Here is a 25855-nt window from a genome sequence, read left to right as displayed (position 1 = left end):
AAGAGATTTACAATCAGAAATTGATTCATGTGATTCCAGCTCCAGTAAGCTGAAAACCTAGAAAAACCAATGGTATAGTTCCAGTCACAGTCCAAAGGCCTAGTAAGCAAGAGAGCTGATGTTGAAAGTTCTAGTCTGAGTCTGAGTCTGAAGGTCAGAGAAAACTGATTTCTCAGCTCAAAGACTGCAAATTCTCCCTTAGTCTTTTGGCCTTTTCAGACCTTCAACAGATTGGGTGAGGCACATCCACATTGAGGGAGATAATTTGCTGTACTTAGCCTACTGATTCAAATGTTAATCTCACCCAGACACACCCTCATAGACATACCCAGAATAACATTTAATCAAATACCCGGGTACCTTGTGGCCTAGTCAAGTAGCCAAAACAATCAACTATCATACTAATATTTACTGAGAACCCTATATATCCCTGTCACTTAGGCTGGACTTTAGTCCTATTATATTTGATTTAATAATTTCAGAAACTCTGAAAGATAAGGTACAATTACTGTCCCCACTTTTTCAGTGACAAATAGTACAATGTTGTTAAATATTGTTGTGGACTGAATGTTCCCCCAAATCCCCACCTAAAATTTATATGCTGAAATCCTAACCCACAATGTGTTAGGATTAGCTCTTGTGAATGGGATTAGCACTCTCTTAAGAGGAGACATGAGAGAGATGATGTTGTTTGTTTGGTTGGTTGGTTCATGTGAGGATAAAAGAAGACAGCCATCTGCAAAGCAGGAAGAAGGCCGTCACCAGACACTGGATCTTGCATTTCCAGCTTCCAGATCTTTAAGAAATAAATATTTAAGCTACCTAGTCTATGGTATTCTTTTTTATAGCAGTGCAAGCTGACTTAAATCTTTTCCAAAGATCACACTTCCAAGTAGAGGAACATCTGTCTAGCCCCAGAGCTGACTCAACTATTATGGACTAACTGACCCTATTATGCTTGTTTTTTTGAGTGCAGCTGAGCCAGCTGAAAGGACAACAATCCCAGCTTTGGTAGCAATGGTTGCTCTAATAAAAGTGAACTTCAATCACACTATTGTTTATATATTTTGTCCAGTTAGCATGGCTGAGGACCTAGTATCCCTACTTTTCTTTTCTTTTCTTTTTTTTTTTTTTTGAGGCAGAGTCTCGCTCTGTTGCCCGGACTGGAGTGCAGTGGCCGGATCTCAGCTCACTGCAAGCTCTGCCTCCCGGGTTTACACCATTCTCCTGCCTCAGCCTCCCGAGTAGCTGGGACTACAGGCGCCCGCCATCTCGCCCGGCTAGTTTTTGTATTTTTAGTAGAGACGGGGTGTATCCCTACTTTTCTAAGGTGACTGTGGGAAAGAAAAATCACAAGACTTTTTGAAGGTCTAGAATGTTTATATTATTAAAAAAATCTTAAATAACGACAACCAAATTTATACTCCATATTCTATTGCACCGAACTACTACCTGCTCACCTTTCCACATTATTACATATCTCTACTCAGTGATATGCTGCAGTCCACCTGCTTGCAAGAGCCAACTGTGCACATTCCTTTCCCAGAGCCCATTGTTAGACATTTAGCAGCCCACCACTGACTTTATTCCTTTGTTCACTTTTCTTCCATGATCTTCCTTGCCATTTTCACTGGGTTTAATTTTCAAAGGTCCTCATTCATCCTGTAAAAGTAATGTGTTGCCTATGTAAGCAATTCCTAAACTCCTTTTCTTGATGCTTTTGCAGTATTTCATGGTATGTATGTACTATTGCCTTTTTTATTGTTTTAAAATTATTTAGTTCTCTGAGCTTTTCAAAGATAGAGTCAATATTTTATTTATGTTTATATTGCCAGGATATAACAGAGCTCCCAACATGTGGTTGATGTTCAGTACATGAATCTTAGGCAGTGGATCTACTGAAAGTTTTTGAACACAGGAGAAATGTGATCAAAACACTGCTTGGAAAAAAATGACTTTGGCAGTGGTAGGACAGGTGAATTAAAGTGAGGAAGACTGAAGAACAGAAGCATGGTTAAGTGTCTGAACCAGGATGGCAATGAAGAAATGTGGAAAAGTTCATGAAGAAAGACTCAACAGGATTTGTTAATAATCAGCTGTGATATAAATCCTTGCTACAGCATGTGTGGAGGTTGAGCTACCAGTATCAGCATCTCTTGGAAGCTTGTTAGACGTGTAGAATTACTAGCCTTACTGGAAACCCAGTAAATCAAAATTTGCATTTGAATAAGATCCCCAAGTGAGTTGTATACATATTCAAGTTTGAGAATCCTTGGTCAAAGAAGAGGAAAGAGTATAAGATGACAAGCTTCAATCCTTTGTTTTTTAATCAAAGGCTTTCTCAATATTTCCTTCTTTTACAGATTCCTTTACTGATTCCTGTGAAGTGACTGTAGGCTAGGGACAGGTGAACCATTGGTTCTCGCAAAGAAAAATGGAAATAATTGAGATTATTGGTGCATGTGTGGAAAATAAAGCCCCTTATCCATAGAATGGATGCATATCCTTAAACAGCTCATGGAAAAATGTGCTGCAATGAAACTTGTTTTCTATTGCATTTTTGTGGCAAATATATCAACTAGTATGTGCAGAGATCCCTAAGTCCACGAGTAGCCTTAATTCTCAGGTATTACAGTGTGTCCTTCAACTGAAGTTTATCTTCCTCATGGGAACCTTTTTCAAATAATTTTTTAACCCATTATTTCTAGCAGTCTTGTTCCTCAAGGCCATTTTGAAGCTAAATTCCAATTAGCTAAACTGGTAGATTAGTTGTCATGTGACAATGTTAATGGTAATAGTAAAAGTGATCATACACATAAATCTTATGACATGCCAAGCCCTGTTCTGAGTGTAGCAGGATGGGTGGCAGACAAAACTCCTCAGACACCAAGTTAAAGAAGGAAGGGGTTTATTCGGCCCGGGGCATCTGCAAGACTTCTGTCTCAAGAGCTCCCCCCAGTGAGCAATTCCTGTCCCTTTTAAGGGCTCACAACTCTAAGGGGGTGTGTGTGAGGGGGTCGTGATTGATTGAGCAAGCAGGGGGTACTTGACTGGGGGCTGCATGCACCGGTAATTAGATCAGAACAAAACAAGATAGGGGTTTTCACAGTGCATTTCTATACAATGTCTGTAATCTACAGATAACAGAACCAATTAGGTCAAGGGTCGATCTTTAACTACCAGGCCCAGGGTGCGGCACCGGGCTGTCTGCCTGTGGATTTCATTTCTGCCTTTTAGTTTTTGCTGCTTCTTTCTTTGGAGGCAGAAATTGGGCATAAGGCAATATGGGGGTGGTCTCCTCCCTTAAGCACTTTATGTATATCAACTCGCTAAATCTTCATAACAATATTATGAAATACGTATGCAGCCACACTACCCTGAATGTGCTTGATCTCCTCTGACTTTGGAAGCTAACCATAGCTGGGGCTGGTTAGTACTTGGATGGGAGACAACATTATGAAAATGTAGCCTACATTTTACAAAAGAAGAAACTGAAGAATAGAAAAATTAAGTGATGTGCTTATAGTCACACACCTAAGTAGCAGGCTTGGATTCAAACTCAGTGACTTAAGAGACAGTTTTCTTAATGACTCTGCCAATTGTTCTGAAACTGTAGCATGCATCAAAATCACCAGGAGAACTTGTTAAAACACAGGTATCTGCCTTCCCAAGAATTTCAGATTCAATAGGGCTGAATAATTTGCATTTCCGTAAATTTTCAAGGTGATCCTGTGGCTGCTGGTCCAGGCATCACACTTTGAGGATCACTTAATTATGCTACATATGACCTCTCTATGTTTGATAAATTTTAGCTTACCTAATTATGTTTTAAAATAGCCTTTTTGTAGAAAAATAAAAACTAGACCCAAATAAATGATATGCACTGAGAATTTCCAGATGCTTTGAAGAAAACATTTTCTTTGTTTGTTTGTTTGTTTGTTTTGAGACGGAGTCTCGCTCTAAGATCGCCCAGTCTGGAGTGCAGTGGCACCATCTGGGCTCACTGCAAGCTCCGCCTCCCGTGTTCACACCATTCTTCTGCCTCAGCCTCCCCAGCAGCTGGGACTATGGGCGCTCGCCACTACGCCCGGCTAATTTTTTGTATTTTTAGTAGAGATGGAGTTTCACCGTGTTAGCCAGGATGGTCTTGATCTCCCGACCTCGTGATCCGCCCGCCTTGGCCTCCCAAAGTGCTGGGATTATAGGCCTGAGCCATGGCGCCCGGCCTAACATTTTCTAATTAAGCAAATCTTTTGGAGTGGCTTGTACCATGAACAATTCATTGCCTTTTCTTTACAGCTAACCCTTTTTTTGGTAATTCTATTCAGGCAATTCTGTTCTGAATTTTTTTCTTTTATCCCAGAAAGAAGAATTTGACTATTTGATATATACAAAGTTTAATTTCTGGTTCTGAAATATTAGGGAATATAACGATTTCAGTATGATGAGTTAGAAGTAGCAGGCAACCTTGACACTCTACTTGTTTCTGTTTTGTCATGAATTATCTTCATGCCCCGTGCAAGATCACATGACCTCTATTTCTTTATCTGTTACATGAGAGTCTTCGACTAAGTTTACTCTTTCCCTTTGTCTTAATCCCATAAATGAACAATTCAGGATTGAGGACCAACAATCTCTCATCAGGAGATTAGAGACCCTACTGCAGAGTTACTTTATGATGTTGCAATGATGCCTATGGCTTTCTTGTTGCCAAAAAGGAGGAAATAAAAGAGAGCTCTGTCAACAGTGTACTAATCATGAATCTATGCAACAGCGACAGTTAATCTTCTTTTCCTATTAATAGATGCAGGTGCCTAAGGGCTTAACATTTTCCTACTAGCTTAACAAGGAGAAAAAGATTGAAGGGGAAGCAGAGATGCCTAATTGCATAGCCAGCAGCTATTACAGTGTTGCTCAAAGGAAGAAACTCAAAAAGAAGAGAAAGAGGCAAGATGGAAATTCAGCATTGGCCATGCCAGCAAGCTGTCCCCTCAGGAAATTAAAAGCAAGTCATTTTGATCTGTTTTGGTGCATCTCTAGGAGAATATTCAATTAAGAACCCAGATGAGATTTCACTCACCATTGCGCCTGCACAGCTGTATAAAACAAAGCTGAAGATATATTGATCTCCCTGAGTATGCCATGGAATACTTACTGCAAGTTTACAAAAGAAAAAGCTAAGTCTTCCTGGCTTTGCAAAACCATTTTGATTTTTAATTCAGGAAGTCATCTTACTGTGCTTAGATGTTTCACTGGCATTTGAACATAGGAAGGTTGTGACAGGGAAAGGGCCATGTATGCTTATAAAACGGAAAAAAAAAATTCACATGTGTGACTCTTCGAATTTTTCCTAGTTTCATTTACAAATTAAATGAATTTCTGTTACATCTCTAAATAACATATTCTGACAGTCACTCTGTATTCCTCAAATAATGTGTTCCCAATAGAGGAAAAATAGTACCTTAATAATAACGTATTAAGAAATAGACAGTTACATAAAAAAGCTAAGTCTTACACATTAAATATACTTACCTTTAAACAACTTCTTCACTAACAAATCACCACTATATAGACTATTAAAATTATGTTTAGTAAGCCCCTATTCTGAGATTATAAGTAATGTCTTGATGGATCACATTGAGTAGCAATTAATCAATTAAATAATCATGCTTGAGTGCTTATTGTTGATATTGGTGGGCTTGAAAAGGTCCCCAAATGCCAGTGGGACCTCGACCCCAGTTAGTGTTCAGGCTTTTGACACAATTATGGGAACGAATTCCAGGCTGAGTCAAAAAATAGTGAAACTATGAAGATTTATTGCAAAGTGAAAAGTACACACTCAAGAAAAGGGAGTGAGGGTATACTCAGAGAGAGTCTCATACAAGGGGGTTCGAGACTTCCTACCTTTATGGGTTTCTTCAACCCGGGGTGGAATATTGATGAAGATTCTTAGAAAAAGGTGAAGATTTTTTGGAACTGTGATGCCGCCCATTTTTACATCAACTATAGATGTTTCCAGAACTGTTATGATGCTGGTGAGTGTGGTAATTTAGCATAAAAATGACTGTGTAATGAGGTCCTAGATGAAACCTAGGTCAAATGCAACGCCATGTTGGGTCCAGTGGGTGTTAGCCAGCTTGGCCCATATCTTGTTTTTCAGGATCTTATAGGCCCCTAGCTTGTGAATCTATTTCAACAGTTTCCTTTTGCTAGTCATGTGAAACTGCTGCCTAGAATTTTCTATTCTCTGGCGATCACCCTGTATTATTCCTGTCTCACTATGAGCCAAGTCTTCTGCTAGATGTTGAGCACACAGATACGAAAAAGAAAATTGCCTAGCATCCAGTAAGTTAGTGAGGAAGCAATTCTATTTAGAAATAAGAAAACCTTTGAAACCACCTTTGCACAAATTATAGGCACGAGAAAAGGATGACAGTGGAATATACCTGATCTAACTAGCCCTCAACTTACCTATAGCCTCCAAACTGCCCTTAATCATTACTAAACTTGGGCCAAGCTAGCTTTGGGAGAAATTTAGTTTATAGTTTAAATAACAGCCCTTCCCCAAAACTAAACCACCTTTGAAAAGCTAATGAAAGGCCTCCCAAGTTAGGAGGATGAGACGAGCCTGAATTCTGCTAAGGTGTAGACATAAAGGATTACCAGCCATTATTCCAGAAGTTGTCAGACTTGCAACTTCCCTAATTACTCCTGCAGGTAATACCACTATTGTAGAACTTAAGATTGGCCTTTTGAGATGTCTTTTCAGGATTTTGTATTTCTGATGACCAATGGCTCCACCCAGACCACCAGCAAATCCTGTGACCCCACCCAGAGGCTGATTCAGTGCACATGCGGACCGTTTTCCACACCCCTATGATTGCATTGCCAACCAATCAGACACAGATATTCCCTTGCCCGCCAAATTATTCTTGAAACCTCTAGCCTCTGATTTTTGTGGGAGTCTGATTTGAGTAATAATAAGGTCTCTCATTCAGCCTACCGTGCGTGAATTAAACTCTTTCTCTGTTGCAATTTTCTTGTCTTGATAAATGCCTCTATCTGGGCAGTGGGCAAAATAAACCCACCGTGCAGTTACACTTTATCTACTTCTCATATTTCTCCAACGTGGGAAAGGTGTGTTTGAATTCTGGGAAGCCTGAAGTGACTCATATTTGTTACAACACTAAAAAAATTTGTGAATTTTCATTATTCTGTTATTAATTTCTGTTCATGTTTTAATCTGTTGTTTGTCTAATGTCTTACATTACTATGTCCATAATTTATTAATCTGTACCATAGTGTCTTGTACATATAAGCTCCTTGTTCTATCCAAAGTTTAGGTTCCTCATCTCTAATATAAAGATTATATAATGTATTTAAGAGAGTTTTATGAGAATTCAATAACATCATAAAAAAAGATTTTTTTAGAAAACCAAAAAACACCTTAAAATGCAGGTTTTTACATACAAGTGTCTTGTACTATGAGCAACAATTTAAGCTCACAGATGAATACATTAGGATCTTGATAGTTTAATATTTATTTGTTATTGTGTTATATCCAAAAGAGGCTGTCAACATGGAGATGACTATTTCATCACTTTTTGTGGAAAAATGAATTTTATCAGAGTGATCACACCTTGACTATAATTTATAAATATTTACTTACAATTCCCCCTTTTCATTGTAACAATAACTAATCATGCATCATTTAAGATGGATTATATGAGTGATTTAAGGAACATTGAATCATTTAACCTGATTGAGGGTTTAGATATTCAACAGAGTTGAAATTGTCAAAAGAGGTACTTGTGAATAGGAGAGACGGCATTGTTCATATTTAAATTGTGGAGCCTAAGATACAGATTTTTTTTTTTTGAGATGGAGTTTCCCTCTTGTTGCCCAGGCGGGAGTGCAATGGCACAATCTCGGCTCACCACAACCTCTGCCTCCCGGATTTAAGCAACTCTCCTGCCTCAGCCTCTTGAGAAGCTGGGTTACAAGCATGCGCCAGCACACCTAACTAATGTATTTTTAGTAGAGATGGGGTTTCTCCATGTTGGTCAGGCTGGTCTTCCCCGACCTCAGGGAGTCCACCCGCCTTGGCCTCCTGAAGTCCTGAGAGTACAGTCGTGAGCCACAGTGCCCAGCCAGAAACAGATATTTTAAACTAAATTTCTCATTCTAGTCTTGTTGATTTTGTATTCATTGCAACTTGTACAGATACTCCTTTGCAGTAAGAAAGAAACTTGGGGAAGTACACTGTCATGTGTCATAACCAGCTCATGGGGAAAAATGACTTTGGACATTATTTGAACCAAAATACATCTATTGTTTGAATAAACGTATATAATAGGAATGAATTTCAAATTGAGATTAACATAAATCTTTTTATTCAGATACTATAAAAATGATCTATAATATATACTATATTATTTCATTTTTTAAAATGACATTTTGATAAGCTTACATAAGGTAGATTTCACCTCAACTCTTCAGTTTGCATTAACAAGTCAATTATTATTGTGTTTAGCTGTAGGGAAACCATTAGGACATTGATAAGACACCTTAACTATGATGAGAGCAGTTGCGAATGTAAGGGGTAGCAGATTGTAGAATGCAGTGAGATTAATCTCTAGTATACTTCATAGGGAATGGTAAAATCAGGCAAGTCACTGGGACACAGTAACTTTCCTAAATGACTCATTTCTCTCTTAGAAAATAGTTTAAAAATATACTTTGTAAGAATTAGTTTCTTTAAGAGCAGAGACAACATATAAACGGAAAACTTGATGCCTTTCTCTGCTCTTTTGTTTGCACTTTCTTCTTGTGGTGTTGTATTCTCCTTGTCCTTCCAGTGTGTGAGTAATCTGTTTCCCAAAGACGTAAGATAATAAAAGGTAAAGAGGGTTTTTGAAAGTATAACAGTGTATTTAAGCTATCTTTTTCTTCCTGTGCAAAGTTATTTACCTTTTTAAAAAAATTGAATGACCTTAGGTATTTCACATGATTTAATGCCATTTCCCTATTAATAAACTTTGAAGCTATCTCTGTATTTTTACTACTGGAAACAATGTGACAAGGAGCACACTTGTATTATTGTGCATAATTGACTATTTGTGTAGAATATATTCCTAAATAATCTTTCTGGGACAAAGACATGTATATACAGAATTTCACAGATATTGCTAACTTTCCCTCCAAAAAGCTTATGACAGTTTATACAAACATAAACAATTGAACAAGGGCGACTTAGCTTCCCAATATTTTCAATCCTCTTTGAGAACTTTTTAAATATGTGGCCTATTTCTTTTAAAGCTGTGAAGTCATTATTTTACTTGACAGTTTTACGCTTAACATTATATATTTCTATAATGAAGAATTTTCTTTCTAGATAAGTTTCTTTCTAGATAGGCAATTTCTGAAGCGGGATGAGAATAGCATTGGAATTCTCCAAAAAGCCAAGTTTGTGGTTTTCAGAAAAAAATTCAGTTGTGCTATACTAACTTTGTTAAATAAAAGGTAATTTAAGTTGTGCGATTGTCATTATGATGTGTATATATGAAGGATGTCTAGGATTGTGTTTGAAGCATTGTATAATATTGCAGTTTGACTTGTCGCTCAAGAAACAAAGAAATAAAAATCTATGTTGGTTGAACAAAATATAGTGCTTACATTTATTAGTCAGACACACACAAAAAAGTTATTAATTAAAATGGCAAATTCAAAATTGACCTCATTTTTATACTTAAATCTTTGTATGTACATATATTTTTGCATAAAGACTTTCTTTGAAAGAAGAGGAATAACACAAAAGGGTAGATACTGCGTAATTCCATTTATATGGTATCCTAGAAAAGGCAAAATAATGAGACAGAAATTAAATCGGTAGTTGCCAGAGGCTGGGATGGGGGAAGGAGATTGACTGCACAGTGGCCTAAGGGAAATTTTGGGGTAATGGAGATATTCTATGTCTTGATTCTGGTGTGGTTACCTAACTGTCTGTGTGTCAAAACCAATCTAACTGTATACTTTAAAAGGGGGAATTTTACTGTATATATCATATCTCAATAAACCTCCCTTAAAATTTTTTAAAAAGTTTTAAAAAAAGACTTCCTTACCAAGTTCCTGGGTATAAATGATGAAACAACATTTACATAAGAAGAGTGAGGAGAAGGCTGGTTTTCAGTACATTAAATGATTTTTTTTTTTTTTTAATCCCCAGAGTAGCTCCTGGCCTTATAAATTGAGACATTTATAAAACAAATGATTCTCTATCCTTGGTGCTTGACTAATGTTATAACACTAAAGACCAGTTGACACTGCATAATGATTACATGTGACAATGGCTTTCTAAATGTGTCCCTGATTTTTCCTTGAAAACCACTTTACATTTTGGAAACACCAGCTCTGAATAAATGTTTCTGTAATATACTTTTACTTTCAGGTTTTGAGAGTTATTCATCACAACTTGCTGTACTGAAAGTTCTTACAATTGCAAGTCGCTAAACATTACACAAGTTGCTAAATAATTTTATGCAGTATTAGTTCTTCTAAATAAATTTTCAATGTGCTTAAATTAAAAATGGAGTGTTTTGAGTGTGTTAATGAGATTACTTAATGTCTCATAAGATATTATTTTAAAATGTTATTGTAGAAATTATAGCACTAAATATTATAAGTAAAGCACCCATTCCCTTCAGAAGCTATTGTTAATATTTGGTTACTTTTTTTTTTTTTTGAGATGGAGTCGTGCTCTGTCCTCCAGGTTGGTGTGCAGTGGTGCAATCTTGACACACTGCAACCTCCAGCTCCCAGGTTCAAGTGATTCTCCTGCCTCAGCCTCCTGAGTAGCTGGGACTACAGGCATACGCCACCATGCCGGCTAATTTTTATATTTTTAGTAGAGAAGGGGTTTCAGCATGTCGGCCAGGATAGCCTCAATCTCCTGACCTTATGATCCATCCACCTCAGTGACATTTAAATCTAGTATTTTATTCTAGAAGAAATAAAACCATGTTTACACAAAAGATTGAATTGTCAAAACAGACTGATATGAATCACATTTAACCAAAAAAAACAAAAAACAAAAAAACCTCTCACTGTTACTACGCAGAATACTTGTGGGCAATGACTAGAATAGTGACTAGCTATTGTTCTGTAAATCCTTGATTTCTTCAAGATTTCTATTTGTCTTTAAGTCAGTTTTTATATGTTGGATATTTCTGGAAATTTGTCCATTTCACTCATATACATTTTCAAATTTCTTTGTATAATGTTCATTCAAATCATATTTTGATATGTTTGTAATCCATATATAATCTGTAATATATGTATATATAAATATGTATAAACATTCTATATAATATGTAATCCATAGTAATTTACTCATTTCCTTTCTGAAATGGTTTTATAATGTTTCCCTTTTTTTTCTCCTTGCTTTCCTTTTCTCTCTCTCTCTCTTTTTTTTTTTTTTTTTTTTTTTTTGGTTGAGATGGAGTCTCACTCTGTGACCCAGGCTGGAATGCAATGGTGTGATCTCAGCTTGCTGCACCCTCCACCTCTTGGACTCAAGTGATTCTCCTGCATCAACCTCTGGAGTAGCTGGGATTATAGGCACGTGCCACCATGCCTGGCTAATTTTTGTATTTTTACTAGAAATGGGGTTTCACTGTCTTGGGCAGGGTGGTCTCAATCTCCTGATCTCAAGTGATCTGCCTGCCTTGGCCTCTCAAGGTACTGGGATTACAGGAGTGAAGCACCGCAACTGGCACCTTGTTTCACCACAGGGGTGTGAATCTTATTTATAACGTCAAAAAAATAAACTTTTAGCTTTGTGGATTCTTCATTATATGTTTGTTTCCATTTTATTATTTTCTACTTTCATTTTTATTATGTCCTTCCTTCTAGTTTCTTTTAGGATTTGTGTGCTGGGATTTTTCTTCTGCTTTAACTCTTGAGATGAATGCTTTATTAATATATATATATATTTTTTTGCCTGTCATAAAAAGACAGATGCTGACAAGGCTGCAGAGAAAAGGGAATGCTTATACACTATTGGTAGAAATGTAAAATAGCTTAGTCACTTGGAAAGCATTTTGGAGATTTTTCAAAGAACTTAAAACAGAGCTACCATTAGACCCAGCAATGCCATCACTGGATATATACCCAAGGGAAAATAGACTATTATACCAAAATGACACTTGCAGGCATAGGTTCATTGCCACAGTATTTACAACAACAAAGACATGGAATCAACCTAGGTGCCCATCAATGGTAGATTGAATAAAGAACATGTGGTTCACTCCTATAATCCCAGCACTTTGGGAGTCCGAGGGGGACTGATCACTTGAGGTTAGGAGTTTGAGAATAGCCTGGCCAACATGGTGAAACGCTGTCTCTACTAAAAATACAAAAATTAGCCAGGCATGGTGGTATATGCCTATAATCCCAGCTACTAGGGAAGCTGGGGCAGGAAAATAGCTTGAACCTAGAAGGTGGAGGTTGCAGTGAGCTGAAATTGCCCCACTGCACTTCAGCCTGGGTGACAGAGTGATAGTCCATCTCAAAAAAAAAAAAAACAAAAAAAAACCCAAACCATGTGGTACATATTCTACCACATAAATATACAAATCTGTTTACTCTTTCTATGGGTAGCATTTGGGTATTCACAGATTTGTGGTTGTGTGTTATGTGTTTATTCAGTAATTTTGTGGATTTGTTTTTAAGCTTTATATGACTGTGGCCTTATAGACTTTGTATAATTTATATAGCTTTGTATATAACATAAATTTATGGGTAACATTTCTTTAGACTTATAGTACTGTAAACTGCTTCATTGATTTTGAAACTATTTTATTATGTTTATATACATTTAGCAATGTTATATCTCTTTGGTGAACTGAAAGTTTTTTAAATTAGTAGTATCATTCTAAACTCTAATTATGCTTTTTGGGATCAAACCTATTTTTCTTTTTTACTAATATAACTAAAAAAGCTTTAATTTGAGCAGTCTTCAAATGTTATTTTCTATTTCTTCACATTAAACTTCTCTGTATGAAAATGTTTCATATATATTTCTCACAAAGGACATGTAATTTTGTTTTTAAATTAAATATTCTGTGCTTTTTTAGCTAGTCCATTCATTCTTGTCTTTGAGATGGGTGGCATGAATGACCTATTTCCATTTGCGTTACCCATCTTATTATATGTTCCCTATTTGTCCCTGGAGCTGTGCTTGTCTCCATTCAAAATTTTTCTTTTATATTGAGTTTTACTTTTTTTCTTCTGCTGCTTGTACAAAGTTATAATATCTCCTTTTATTTTTGTTTTTATTGTAGAAATTAAAACATGCATGCTTAACTTAATATTTTCTCATGGTAGTTAATATATATTACTCTTCTCAGATGTTACAAATATCTTTGAATATTTTAACATCATTCCCAGAGATCTCAACATTCTCTACCATTGGTTATTCAATCAAACACTAATCTAGGCATTACTGTGAAGAGATTTTGCAGATATAATGCAAATCCCAAGTCAATTGACTTTCAGGTGATGAGATGATTGGGGTGAACCTGACCCAACCAGGTAAGCGCTTTAAAACCGAGAATTTTTGCTGGCTAGTGGTAGAAAGGGAAGGTAGATTCCTAACACCAAAATGATTTAATATGCTATTGCTAGCTTTAAGATGGAGAGGTCCCATGTGACAAGAAATGAAAATGACCTCAATAAGCTGAGAGCTGCTTGTGCTGTTAGCTAGCAAAAAACCTCAATCATAAACCTGCCAGGAACGGAATTCTGCCAACAATCTGAATGAACTGGATTAATCCCCACTTATTCATGGTTTTCTGTATCCTTATGTAACTGATTATGCTTTTGTGTTGCCTATGCATAAGAATATAGGAGATGTTTTTTAAGGTTGCTGCCTGGATGACTGGGGGGCTCAACTGGACCCTTTCTTAGGCAGGTCTTGGACTTTGGCTTCTGTCATGCATTGGCCCTGGAGCTCATCAGCATCAAAGCTCAAGTTCACCACTCTGTTTCACCAATATTGATCTGCTAAAGTATATTATTTAATATTTTCTCAACAAATGTCTGGGTTACTAAGTGCTTGCAGCTCTTAATTGTCTGAAAATATCTTTATAGTAGCCTTATTCTTGATGTTAGTTTAGCTTGATATAAAATTTCAGTTCAGAATTATTTTTCCTCGGCATTTGAGGCTTTTTTTTCTGGGATGTAGGCTATTAACTATGAGGTTTTTCCCTTCTAAGTAATCCGGCTTTTCTGATCAATAGTTTTCATGTTTTATTTCCTTTTGTACATTATTTTATTTACTTTTATATTTATGCCCTAAATATAAATATGTTTCCGCTAGGCGGCTTTTGTTGGATCATTTCAGTTTGAACATTAATATTCTCAGTTCTGTAAAATGATCACTCATTACCTTTTCAAGTTTCTCTTTGTGCTATACTCTTTCTTTCAATCTAAAACTCATGACAGAAGTTTGAAATTTCTTCATTTCAAAATATTCATGGAGATTGTTTTGTCTTTTGCTATTTTAAGGTGGAAATGTATAACATTTCCAACATCTAAATGGTACATTTTCTTTTATTGTTTTTATTTTTATCTTTTTGAGATGGAGTCTCACTCTGTCGCCCAGGCTAGAGTGCAGTGGTGCAATCTCGACTCATTGCAACCTCCACCTCCCAGATTCAAGCCATTCTCCTGCCTCAGCCTCCAGAGTAGGTGGGACTACAGGCATGCACCACCACAACCAGCTAATTTTTGTATTTTTAATAGAGACAGGGTTTTGCCATGTTGGTCAGGCTGGTCTTGAACTCCTGACCTTAGGTTATTCACCCCCTTCAGCCTCCCAAACTGCTGGGATTACAGGCGTGAGCCACCATGTTCGACTCTAAATGGTACATTTTCAATGCCTATTCTATTCTTGTTTCTCTAGATTTTTAAACCTTCTACTCTTATTTTGAGAATATCTTTCCATTATTAATCTCTTTGAAGGTTTGTGCCATAATCACATCTCCACAGTCACTTTTGACATATATGGTACTAATCTCAGGAATTAAAATGTGGACAGAGTGGTTGGGGGGCATAATCTAGTATATGAACTCCATTTTATCTTATTGATCTATTTCTCCATCATAGTGTCTTACTTACTAGAGCTTTATAATAGATCTCAATATTCAAGAGTGATAAAACTGTTCTTATTCAAGATTGTGTTATTTTTTGCTCTACCTACTGAGATATTTGTTTTGAATGCATAACATTCATATATTAATTTCACAAACTTTAGCACCTACACATTTTTGTCTTTAATAATTGCATGGATTTAGAAGGTACATTTAAATTTCTCAATAATTACATCTATTTTGAAAACCAAATTCTCTTAAAGCAGGCTAGCCTTGGGGAGGTCAGACTTGTTCAGAACATGCACAATTTGTTTTAGAACATTAAATATATCTGACTCCAGTTACACATACACTTACTGATTCAATGTTAACTTGAAATAGTTCCTGCTGGTAAACCTACATCATCATCTTTTCTATTCACCAACTTGCTGAGGTCAACTTTCTTCCTTGGATCTTGGTTGTCTAACTTTATTCTTTTCATTTATATTTATTCCTAGCTTTTTTGTATGTGCTCCTGATGAGTATAAAGGAAAGCAAAGGCTCTCAGCAAAGTTGCAAAACAAGAAAAGACTGATTTGTAAAGACATAATACAGACATATTTTCTAGAACATAAGTGCAGAATCTCTGCAGCTTCACTACCTGTACTAAATATGTTTACAGATGCCAGAGACTTAAAAAATATTTTTTAAATGATTTATTCTCTTAAAAACAGACTGAAGTGAGAATTTGTGTGCATGAAAGATATCTATTAAGGGTGATCTTAGGGAAAATCGGCAAGGAAGTGAGGGGAACTAGAGAGAATTGGGAAACAGCAGTACAAGAGAAAGGTGTCAGGGGACATCTAGCTTCCATCTGATTTATCCAGAAACTTTGATGCTCACATTGCAATGCAGGTTATGTTCCAACTGTAGGCAAGGAGGCTGGACTTTTGTAATTCCGACTACTCTGTCATTGAATATACCCTTGGCTGTGTAACCCTAAGACAACTCCCAGAGAAGTGGCACCAAATGCCCAAGGGTGAACCTCTGAAGTTGCTGGGTAGTTACAGGTATGAGCCTTGTGACCACTGTGGGGATGGACACTCAGCAAGTACAAAGGTTCCCAGTTGATTTATCCTGGAGCCAATATCACATGTTACGTCTTTTATTCCCTTGTGAGCTCTCTTTTACATGAACACTGCTTATAGCAAATACTGATCTTATTGTTAACCATGATTTCTCATAGTATTTAATATTTTTTAATTGTATGAATTGATTTATAAGAAATTTATTAATCTGAAGATATACATAATTTTGGAAGGATATTCTTTGGTTTCTTACATGGGTTTAAAAATTACGCCCTGGGTACAAACATTTTTAAAGAAACATACATTGAAATTATAATGTAAATTAATAGGGTATTAATGGAATTAAGAGGCTACAAATGACACTGGCTAGCTATTTACCAGAACTATTTTCCTGTTCTTTCTTTTCTTCTTAGACTGCATTTCCCAGCCTACCTCTATTGAGAGAGTTGTTACGAGGTTATGCCAATAAAATGTTCATGGATATTATGCATGTGACTGCCAAGCCTGATCTCCCATACAATCCTCAGGCTTGCTCTTTCTCCGTGGGCTGCTTGGATGTCAATGCCCGGGTTGACCAAGGGATGGGGGATGGGGAGATGTGTTTAAGATGGCAAAGCCTCCAGCCATCTGAGTTCCTGAATTACTAACAGAGCATGTCACATACCTTGTCTCTAAGTGAACTCTAAAATGAGCAAGTAATAAACTTTAATAATACTAAGCTGTGGAGATTTGAAGCTGTGTAGCTAATGCAATTACTAGTACTGTCTTATTTAACATATATACCAGAATATATGCAAAAACACACTTTCAGGAGAGTATAGATCCTAAAAATTGTTAAACACACTTGTGTATGTATGTCATTAGTATATGAGGGTAAATAGTAAAATCTTAAGATTAAAATCCTTTCCTTTTTTTTTTTTTGCTGTTTTGTACATTTTTTATTTTTATTTTTTTTATTATACTTTAAGTTCTAGGGTACATGTGCATAACGTGCAGGTTTGTTACATATGTATACTTGTGCAATGTTGGTGTGCTGCCCATCAACTCGTCAGCACCCATCAATTCGTCATTTATATCAGGTATAACTCCCAACGCAATCCCTCCACCCCCCCAAAATGATAGGCCCCGATGTGTGATGTTTCCCTTCCCGAGTCCAAGTGATCTCATTGTTCAGTTCCCACCTGTGAGTGAGAACATGCGGTGTTTGGTTTTCTGTTCTTGTGATAGTTTGCTAAGAATGATGGTTTCCAGCTGCATCCATGTCCCTACAAAGGATGCAAACTCATCCTTTTTTATGGCTGCATAATATTCCATGGTGTATATGTGCCACATTTTCTTAATCCAGTCTGTCACAGATGGACATTTGGGTTGATTCCAAGTCTTTGCTATTGTGAATAGTGCCGCAACATACGTGTGCATGTGTCTTTATAGCAGCATGATTTATAATTCTTTGGGTATATACCCAGTAGTGGGATGGCTGGGTCATATGGTACATCTAGTTCTAGATCCATGAGGAATTGCCATACTGTTTTCCATAATGGTTGAACTAGTTTACAATCCCACCAACAGTGTAAAAGTGTTCCTATTTCTCCACATCCTCTCCAGCACCTGTTGTTTCCTGACTTTTTAATGATTGCCATTCTAACTGGTGTGAGATGGTATCTCATTGTGGTTTTGATTTGCATTTCTCTGATGACGAGTGATGATGAGCATTTTTTCATGTGTCTGTTGGCTGTATGAATGTCTTCTTTTGAGAAATGTCTGTTCATATCCTTTGCCTACTTTTTGATGGGGTTGTTTTTTTCTTGTAAATTTGTTTGAGTTCTTTGTAGGTTCTGGATATCAGCCCTTTGTCAGATGAGTAGATTGCAAACATTTTCTCCCATTCTGTAGGTTGCCTGTTCACTCTGATGGTAGTTTCTTTTGCTGTGCAGAAGCTCTTTAGTTTAATGAGATCCCATGTGTCAATTTTGGCTTTTGCTGCCGTTGCTTTTGGTGTTTTAGACATGAAGTCCTTGCCCATGCCTATGTCCTGAATGGTACTACCTAGGTTTTCTTCTAGGGTTTTTATGGTATCAGGTCTAACATTTAAGTCTCTAATCCATCTTGAATTAATTTTCGTATAAGCAGTAAGGGAAGGATCCAGTTTCAGCTTTCTACTTATGGCTAGCCAATTCTCCCAGCACCATTTATTAAATAAGGAGTCCTTTCCCCATTTCTTGTTTCTCTCAGGTTTGTCAAAGATCCGATGGCTGTAGATGTGTGGTATTATTTCTGAGGACTCTGTTCTGTTCCATTGGTCTATATCTCTGTTTTGGTACCAGTACCATGCTGTTTTGGTTACTTTAGCCTTGTAGTATAGTTTGAAGTCAGGTAGCGTGATGCCTCCAGCTTTGTTCTTTTGACTTAGGATTCTCTTGGCAATGTGGGCTCTTTTTTGGTTCCATATGAACTTTAAAGCAGTTTTTTCCAATTCTGTGAGGAAACTCATTGGTAGCTTGATGGGGATGGCATTGAATCTATAAATAACCTTGGGCAGTATGGCCATCTTCACGATATTGATTCTTCCTATCCATGAGCATGGTATGTTCTTCCATTTGTTTGTGTCCTCTTTTATTTCACTGAGCAGTGGTTTGTAGTTCTCCTTGAAGAGGTCCTTTACATCCCTTGTAAGTTGGATTCCTAGGTATTTTATTCTCTTTGAAGCAATTGTGAATGGGAGTTCACTCATTATTTGGCTCTCTCTTTCTCCGTTATTGGTGTATAAGAATGCTTTTGATTTTTGCACATTGATTTTGTATCCTGAGACTTTGCTGAAGTTGCTTATCAGCTTAAGGAGATTTTGGGCTGAGAAAATGGGGTTTTCTGAATATACAATCATGTCATCTGCAAACAGGGACAATTCGAGCTCTTCTTTTCCTAATTGGATACCCTTTATTTCCTTCTCTTGCCTGAGTGCCCTAGCCCGAACTTCCAACACTGTGTTGAATAGGAGTGGTGAGAGAGGGCATCCCTGTCTTGTGCCAGTTTTCAAAGGGAATGCTTCCAGTTTTTGCCCATTCAGTATGATATTGGCTGTGGGTTTGTCATAAATAGCTCTTATTATTTTGAAGTACGTTCCATCAATACCGAATTTATTGAGCGTTTTTAGCATGAAGGGCTGTTGAATTTTGTCAAAAGCCTTTTCTGCATCTATTGAGATAATCATGTGGTTCTTGTCTTGGTTCTGTTTATATGCTGGATTACGTTTATTGATTTGCGAATGTTGAACCAGCCTTGCATCCCAGGGATGAAGCCCACTTGATCATGGTGGATAAGCTTTTTGATGTGCTGCTGAATCTGGTTTGCCAGTATTTTATTGAGGATTTTTGCATCGATGTTCATCAGGGATATTGGTCTAAAATTTTCTTTTTTTGTTGTGTCTCCGCCAGGCTTTGGTATCAGGATGATGTCAGCCTCATAAAATGAGTTAGGGAGGATTCCCTCTTTTCCCGTTGATTGGAATAATTTCAGAAGGAATGGTACCAGCTCCTCCTTGTACCTCTGGTAGAATTCAGCTGTGAATCCATCTGGTCCTGGACTTTTTTTGGTGGGTAGGCTATTAATTATTGCCTCAATTTCAGAGCCAGCTATTGGTCTATTCAGGGATTCAACTTCTTCCTGGTTTAGTCTTGGAAGAGTGTAAGTGTCCAGGAAATTATCCATTTCTTCTAGATTTTCTAGTTGATTTGCGTAGAGGTGTTTATAGTATTCTCTGATTGTAGTTGTATTTCTGTGGGGTCGGTGGTGATATCCCCTTTATCATTTTTTATTGCATCTATTTGATTCTTCTCTCTTTTCTTCTTATTAGTCTTGCTAGCGGTCTGTCAATTTTGTTGATTTTTTCAAAAACCAACTCCTGGATTCATTGAGTTTTTGGAGGGTTTTTTGTGTCTCTATCTCCTTCAGTTCTTCTCTGATCTTAGTTATTTCTTGCCTTCTGCTAGCTTTTGAATGTGTTTGCTCTTGCTTCTCCAGTTCTTTTAATTGTGATGTTAGAGTGTCAATTTTAGATCTTTCCAGCTTTCTCTTGTGGGCATGTAGTGGTATAAATTTCCCTCTACACACTGCTTTAAATGTGTCCCAGAGATTCTGGTATGTTGTATCTTTGTTCTCATTGGTTTCAAAGAACATCTTTATTTCTGCTTTCATTTCGTTATGTACCCAGTAGTCATTCAGGAGCAGGTTGTTCAGTTTCCATGTAGTTGAGCGGTTTTGATTGAGTTTCTTAGTCCTGAGTTCTAGTTTGATTGCACTGTGGTCTGAGAGACAGTTTGTTATAATTTCTGTTCTTTTACATTTGCTAAGGAGTGCTTTACTTCCAATTATGTGGTCAATTTTGGGATAAGTGCGATGTGGTGCTGAGAAGAATGTATATTCTGTTGATTTGGGGTGGAGAGTTCTATAGATGTCTATAAGGTCCACTTGGTGCAGAGATGAGTTCAATTTCTGGATATCTTTGTTAACTTTCTGTCTCGTTGATCTGTCTAATGTTGACAGTGGAGTGTTGAAGTCTCCCATTATTATTGTATGGGAGTCTAAGTCTCTTTGTAAGTCTCTAAGGACTTGCTTTATGAATTTGGGTGCTCCTGTATTGGGTGTATATATATTTAGGATAGTTAGCTCTTCCTGTTGAATTGATCCCTTTACCATTATATAATGGCCTTCTTTGTCTCTTTTGATCTTTGATGGTTTAAAGTCTATTTTATCAGAGACTAGGATTGCAACCCCTGCTTTTTTTTGTTCTCCATTTGCTTGGTAGATCTTCCTCCATCCCTTTATTTTGAGCCTATGTATGTCTCTGCATGTGAGATGGGTCTCCTGAATACAGCAGACTGATGGGTCTTGACTCTTTATCCAGTTTGCCAGTCTGTGTCTTTTAATTGGAGCATTTAGTCCATTGACATTTAAGGTTAATATTGTTATGTGTGAACTTGATCCTGCCATTATGATATAACTGGTTATTTTGCTCGTTAGTTGATGCAGTTTCTTCCTAGCCTCGATGGTCTTTACATTTTGGCATGTTTTTGCAATGTCTGGTACCGGTTGTTCCTTTCCATGTTTAGGGCTTCCTTCAGGGTCTCTTGTAAGGCAGGCCTGGTGGTGACAAAATCTCTAAGCATTTGCTTATCTGTAAAGGATCTTATTTCTCCTTCACTGATGAAACTTAGTTTGGCTGGATATGAAATTCTGAGTTTAAAATTCTTTTCTTTAAGAACGTTGAATATTGGTCCCCACTCTCTTCTGGCTTGTAGAGTTTCTGCCGAGAGGTCTGCTGTTAGTCTGATGGGCTTCCCTTTGTGGGTAACCCGACCTTTCTCTCTGGCTGCCCTTAAGATTTTTTCCTTCATTTCAACTTTGGTGAATCTGGCAATTATGTGTCTTGGAGTTGCTCTTCTGGAGGAGTATCTTTGTGGTGTTCTCTGTATTTCCTGAATTTGAATGTTGGCCTGCCCTGCTAGGTTGAGGAAGTTCTCCTGGATGATATCCTGAAGAGTGTTTTCCAACTTGGTTCCATTTTCCCCCTCACTTTCAGGCACCCCAATCGGACGTAGATTTGGTCTTTTTACATAATCCCATACTTCTTGCAGGCTTTGTTCATTTCTTTTTCTTCTTTTTTCTGTAGGTTTCTCTTCTCGCTTCATTTCATTCATTTGATCCTCAATCGCTGATACTCTTTCTTCCAGTTGATCGAGTCGGTTACTGGAGCTTGTGGATTTGTCACGTATTTCTCGTGTCATGGTTTTCATCTCTGTCATTTTGTTTATGACCTTCTCTGCATTAATTATTCTAGCTATCAATTCTTCCACTCTTTTTTCAAGATTTTTAGTTTCTTTGTGCTGGGTACGTAATTCCTCCTTTAGCTCTGAGAAGTTTGATGGACTGAAGCCTTCTTCTCTCATCTCGTCAAAGTCATTCTCTGACCAGCTTTGATCCATTGCTGGCGATGAGCTGCGCTCCTTTGCAAGGGGAGATGCGCTCTTATTTTTTGAATTTCCAGCTTTTCTGCCCTGCTTTTTCCCCATCTTTGTGGTTTTATCTGCCTCTGGTCTTTGATGATGGTGACGTACTGATGGGGTTTTGGTATAGGTCTCCTTCCTGTTTGATAGTTTTCCATCTAATAGTCAGGACCCTCAGCTGTAGGTCTGTTGGAGATTGCTTGAGGTCCACTCCAGACCCTGTTTTCCTGGGTATCAGTAGCAGAGGTTGCAGAATATAGAATATTGCTGAACAGCGAGTGTACCTGTCTGATTCTTCCTTTGGAAGCTTCCTCTCAGGTGTGTACTCCACCCTGTGAGGTGTGGGGTGTCAGACTGCCCCTAGTGGGGGATGTCTCCTAGTTAGGCTACTCAGGGGTCAGGGACCCACTTGAGCAGGCAGTCTGTCCGTTCTCAGGTCTCAACCTCCGTGTTGGGAGATCCACTGCTCTCTTCAAAGCTGTCAGAGAGAGTCGTTTGTGTCTGCACAGGTTTCTGCTGTGCTTTTTTTGTTGTTGTTATTTAGCTGTGCCCTGTCCCCAGAGGTGGATTCTACAGAGACAGGCAGTTTCCTTGAGCTGCTGTGAGCTCCACCCAGTTCGAGCTTCCCAGCGGCTTTGTTTACCTATTTAAGCCTCAGCAATGGCAGGCACCCCTCCCCCAGCCTCGCTGCTGCCTTGCGGTTAGATCGCAGACTGCTGTGCTAGCAATGAGGGAGGCTCTGTGGGCGTGGGACCCTCCCGGCCAGGTGTGGGTATAATCTCCTGATGTGCCCGTTTGCTTAAAGCGCAGTATTGGGGTGGGAGTTACCCGATTTTCCAGGTGCTGTGTGTCTCAGTTCCCCTGGCTAGGAAAACGGATTCCCTTCCCCCTTGTGCTTCCCATGTGAGGTGATGCCTCGCCCTGCTTCAGCTCTCGCTGGTCGGGCTGCATCAGCTGACCAGCACCGATTGTCCGGCACTCCCTAGTGAGATGACCCCAGTACCTCAGTTGAAAATGCAGAAATCACCGGTCTTCTTTGTCGCTCGTGCTGGGAGTTGGAGACTGGAGCTGTTCCTATTCGGCCATCTTGCTCCACCTCCCCTAAAATCCTTTTCTATTATGTTGTCTTTATTGGAAATGTATTTTAGAATTCTTTCCACTGTAAATACTATTGCTTAATATCTTGAAGCCAGAATCTCCCTTAGACTTATATATTCTACCTAATGCTTAAAATAATTGTTGAAGAACAAGAATAGTAGTAGTTTTAGAGGTCAAATGAAGAACATTTTAAGAATGACTCTAAAATTTCCCATGAAGTTTTGTTTTGTTTGAATTTGTCTATGTTCGATTTTTTTCTTTTTTTTTTTTCTGGTATGGAACCCTGAGCCACAGTAGGCATTGGATCATTTGTTTTTCTACTCTCAGCTTATATAGCTAAGCAGTAAACCAGCTCCCCAAGGAAAATCAGAGAAATATCCATTCTATCAACTACAAATTTGACTACAGTGAACTTGCCAGGCACTTTAGGTGACCATGATTAATGGGAAGTCAGTCAGCTCAGACACAGTATCTTATATTATTGATATCCCACTAATTAAAATAATTTGAGGGATAGCAAATTATTTGAGGTAGAATTTCTGGAAATATCATATGAAAATAGGATGATTAGCTGGTAACTAAATAATATTCATTGACACAGTAGCTTGGTTTGCCAGATAAATTATCATCAATGAATAGGGTATGAGATGAGATTTAGAGAGGTTTTGAGAAAGGGAACATAAAAGTGAAGGTCTGTGTTCAGTTTGTTTTTCCTTGATCTCTTAGGAATAATTTGTGCTGCTTGTGTCCTAATTGTGGAAAAGAATGAGTCCAGGGACTGTGGAGGACAGGACAACACCACAACTTGCTGCTACAGAATTATAGCTAGGACTGATCTTTTTTCTTTTTTCTTTTTTTTTTTTTTTTGAGACGGAGTCTCACTCTGTCACCCAGGCTGGAGTGCTGTGGCTGGATCTCAGCTCACTGCAAGCTCCGCCTCCCGGGTTCACGCCATTCTCCTGCCTCAGCCTCCCGGGTAGCTGGGACTACAGGCGCCGCCATGTCGCCCGGCTAGTTTTTTGTAGTTTTTGGTAGAGATGGGGTTTCACCATGTTAGCCAGGATGGTCTCGATCTCCTGACCTCATGATCCGCCCGTCTTGGCCTCCCAAAGTGCTGGGATTACAGGCTTGAGCCACCGCGCCCGGCCCTGATCTTTTTTCAAAAGAAATACAGAACTTGGTTGGGTTTGGCATTACATTATCTCTAAGGCATTTTTATCCATGTGGCCATGCTTGGAAATCAAAACATTTTTTCAGTAAAAATCTACTTAATATGATAAAAGATGTGTTGCTAGTACCTGGGTCATCGTGACTTCAAAAAGAACATTATTTGAGGAGTAATACAGTTCTTCCTTTCCAAGATACGGTCCCCAGAAACATAATTTTATTCATAATTATACTTAGAAATTATGTATGATGTTCAGGAAATTAAATGTATGCTTTATTTTGAAAGGTCAAAACATTGTTTCCAACACTAAGTATTTATTAAATATCCCATTTAATTCATGACAAAGAATAAGAACATTCTAGAATTATAAATGTGTTTAATTTCATTTCCTATATTTAAATATGAATGTGGTGATTTGCATGATTTATTCAAAGGTCACTATAATAAATCTTTCTTCAATGGAATACTTCTAAAGATCTAAATTATGGTGATTTTTGTTGTTGTGTTTTGAGAAGTAGTAATTGGCTTTGCTGCCCTTTTAAGTGAATTATGTGGAAGGAATCTCTACATGTTTTCTGAGATCTAGAAACAATCAGACAGCAGTTGTCATGTCTCTCTTTAGCATCACTGAGGTCGTATAAAATAAAACGAAAGCCCACTTATAATTATTTTTATTTCATTGGTGAAAGGGTCACAGAGTATAGTTTTAATAATTTAAGCTTTTTTAAATCCTTAAGGTCATAAAAATTGCTTAGCAAATTGCTAAGCTGAGAAGAAAAGATCCTAGATTGTCACTTAGGTCTAAGCAGTGTCTGCTCTCATAAGTAAAATAACACCTTTTCTGATAATGTACAGGATATTTATCCAGTATCTACTGGATATTAAATGTAAAATATTCTTTCTTTTTTTTTTTTTTTTGAGAAAGAGTCTCGCTCTGTCACCCAGGCTGGAGTGCAGTGGCAAGATCTTGGCTCACTGCAAGCTCTGCCCGCCTGGGTTCACGCCATTCTCCTGCCTCAGCCTCCTGAGTAGCTGGGACTACAGGCATCCACCACCACGCCTGGCTAATTTTTTGTATTTTTAGTAGAGGCAGGGTTTCACTGTGTCAACCAGGATGATCTCGATTTCCTGACCCTGTGATCTGCCTGCCTTAGCCTTCCAAAGTGCTGGGATTATAGGCATGAGCCACCGCACCTGGCCAATGCAAGGTATTCTTTCAAAGGTGGCTATGAGATATGGTATGGTTTAGATACTAACCCAAAGATTTAATTCTGGATAACTGGATAATTTGAAGGAGGGCCATAGAGATTCATTTGCTCTCCTAAACCCATAGCCTTATTTAGATAAAATTTAGATGTGGAGATGTAAGTCAAG

This window comes from Trachypithecus francoisi, unplaced genomic scaffold (assembly GCF_009764315.1).
Source record: "Trachypithecus francoisi isolate TF-2019V2 unplaced genomic scaffold, Tfra_2.0 Lachesis_group13, whole genome shotgun sequence".
Taxonomy (NCBI): Eukaryota; Metazoa; Chordata; class Mammalia; order Primates; family Cercopithecidae; genus Trachypithecus; species Trachypithecus francoisi.
The sequence above is the reverse complement of the archived record's forward strand: the minus strand, read 5'-3'. Positions refer to the sequence as shown.